The sequence below is a fragment of the Sprattus sprattus genome (assembly GCF_963457725.1).
Source record: "Sprattus sprattus genome assembly, chromosome: 9".
Taxonomy (NCBI): Eukaryota; Metazoa; Chordata; class Actinopteri; order Clupeiformes; family Clupeidae; genus Sprattus; species Sprattus sprattus.
The window spans coordinates 15,075,261-15,078,458 of record NC_137928.1 but is presented as its reverse complement, the minus strand read 5'-3'; positions in this window follow the sequence as shown (position 1 = coordinate 15,078,458).

Here is a 3,198-nt window from a genome sequence, read left to right as displayed (position 1 = left end):
TTGAAGACTAAACCTCAAATTGCTCAGACACTCCATAGTGGTAGCCCTTTCCCTGAAGTATCCAGTACATTCCTGCACACTTCTGCATACAATTCTACTTGGTCTATTGGTTACACACATAAACAACACCCGATCTGTTTGGTCATTTCCTGACGCACCTGCATTTTAGGCTTAACAAACAGTACATGTGGTCTGTGGTGGTTTATCTTCTGGTTTTCAGGCTCTCCGATGAGGAGAGATAGCCTCTTGTTCATACCAGTGTTCATACCAATGTGTGGCATTTCATGCTATAGCTCTATGTTATGTGGCTTTTGTCGCATAATCTTACGCATCTTTTGGTGCATTAGGGCCTCATGCATTTGCTGTAGGTGTTCTGCCGAGATTACAAGTGTTTTAGTGGTATAATAGGCAGTTTGCATTTTGAGATAATTTAAACGTGCCCTGTAATCTTTAAACAGGCATATGTTTTTCCATCACCCTAAGCATTGTTTTTCATAAAACAAAACAAAAAACCCAGATGCATGCTGAGACCTGCCATGACCTACTTCTGGTCCAAGTTGAACAAGTTTTCTTGTGTGGTAACGCCCCTCTTCCATGTGGTCCGATTGTTATGGTTTCTACTGCCTGTCTGGCGATACTTCCGCCTCATGCACCAACTTGAGTTGTGGTGTGGAAACAGATGCAATGTTTTGAGTTGATTTAGGGGCTCTGTAAAGGGCCATTCACAGTCCTGTTTTATTAAAAGGGCCTTGAGACAATTATGTTGTTTTGGCGCTTAATAAATACAATTGAATTGAATTGAATTGAATTAAATGAAATTGAATTTGTGGATCCCCTTTCACACTGCTTATCTGAACATGTATACTGACACTGTGTTGCTTATCTGAACATTTATGTTGACACTGTGCTGTTTTATTTTCCATTTTTCCTCAGGCTTAAGTCTTTGTCTCTAATCAACCAAGGTTAGGGTTCTGAAAATTGATCTGTGAAGCTTGATGACGTCTGGGCAATATTTTTGTCTGTTTAAATGGTAAAAATGTTCTTAAAGTGGGTCGTAGTGAAGGAAAAGAGAGTAAAAGAGGATGTCGGCCCGGCGCTGATAAGAGCTGCTGGCAGCTGGCTCTCTTCCTGTTATGGGTGCAGGCCGCTGGTGAGAGGTGCTAGGCAGATAGAGGGCGTGTGAAGGACAGGAAAACACACATCTGATGGGTTTGTCTGAGCGGTGCGACACACATGAATTTGTCTGGTGTGTGTGTACTGTGTTTGTCAGAGATTACACCAGATGCACTGGAAAACACATGAAGCAAACATGGCTATTAACTGTTTGTTAGAGTAATGTTTGCAACAGAGAGCAAACCACCCTACACCATGTGTGGACGAGGATATGAACACACACTATTATGGCAACTATGAAAGTACTGGCACTGTAGTAAAGGCTAAGACCATGAGCTTTAAAGGCTACAAGTTCTTTTTTTAACAACTGGGCCACATTTCTCACAGAAACAGATAACAGCCTGAAAAAGAACAGCTCGAAGCTTATGGTCAAATCGTGCAAGATACATCATCAGCAAGAAATGTAGGCTCCACCTCAGTGAGATGCTGTGTGGCTGCTTCCTCGCACTCTGCTGTGTGGCCACAGGTACACCAAACTACAGTGTCAACACAAGGTCAAAAAAGAAGACTAAAATTTCGGACAGACTGAAGGTTTTCTCTGAGAGCTGCAGTATAAACCACTCTGAAAAATGCTTCTAGAGGCCAGATATTTGTTTTTAAGTTCATCTCAAGGGCTAGGTTGACAACAGGTCTCTGCTTTGAATGGTCTGTAACTGCATGCTTGAAGTTTCTAATGAACAGTGTCTCAAAGTCCTTTTAAAAACAGGTATACCTGTTGATTGTATACCCAGTTGTTTTAAGTTGGTGTATGTTCACTATAGTATTGAGTAAAGAGTGACATTAATGACCAGGGGAAGTAACATTGAAGTAATTCTGTGTTGTTCTTATTCTCGAGACACCTTATGTCCTCAGGGTCAGAAGTGGTCGATCCTGTTATTAGTTTGTACACTAAGGGTGTGTTCACAAAGTCATCAGATTTCATGCAGGAAAAAATGACAGGCCTTCACCAGTTTCAGGCCCTAAATCTTCTCGTATCTGACCTGAGAGCAGGACAAAACAAAGTGCATTACACTAGCTTACGTACAGAATGTAGCATATTTCACCATCTTACCGGACTGTTTAAATGATCACATAAACTGCTGTAACTTTAGCATTATCATATGTAATTGTTTTATTAATCAAATAGCATACTCAACTGTTTAAGTAACATTTAGCACATTTAATGGTTTTGGATTGTAACAGGAAATGACTACATCCATTGTTTTGTTTCAAGGTTGACACTTTGCAGTGCTTTTTATAGTTAAAATTGCTATTCTTTTTGTAGTTACATGTGATAGCAACTGGTGTTTCAGTGCGACTGAACTTCCAGAGTACACTCCCAGTATGAGGTGGCACCTCTCATATGAAAGTGAAGTGAAAAGTGAAAGTGAAATGAAAGTGAAAGTCCTCTCTATGGCAGAGGTGGTGTAGACACGCACACTCTGAAATCCACCTCTGCATTTAACCCATCCAGGGAAGTGACAAACACACAGTGAAGTGAGGTTACACACTAACCCGGAGCAGTGAGCTGCCTTTGGCGGCGCCCGGGGAGCAGTGATCGGGGTAAGGTGCCTTGCTCAAGGGCCCTTCAGATGTGGATGTGGGCATCGGAAAGCAGTGGTCTACCACTACCCCCGCCCACATTTTTCCTACTGGTCAGGGATCAAACCGGCCACCCTACGGTTACCGGCCTGAAACCCTAACCAGTAGGCCACGGCTGCCCACATGCTTGTTAGCACACATGCTTAATTCTATTCCACTACAAACATGTCAACTGCTTGACCACTGAAGTAAAGTCATGTACTGATAAGTGTTGATGTAATTATTCTTTTTTAATAGTTATGGCAGCATTTTCTGTTACACTAATTGTTTTAAATTGCACAGACCGTTTTACACTAAAATTGTAACACAAATTAGAGTGTCGCAATGTGTAGCAACACTGTGACGTCCCAAACTAAGTTAAACCTCATGTCAGGTTTAACCCATACACAATATTTATGTGAAGGGAAAGTATTTTTGTGGTATAACTCAATGTCGTACCTTGCA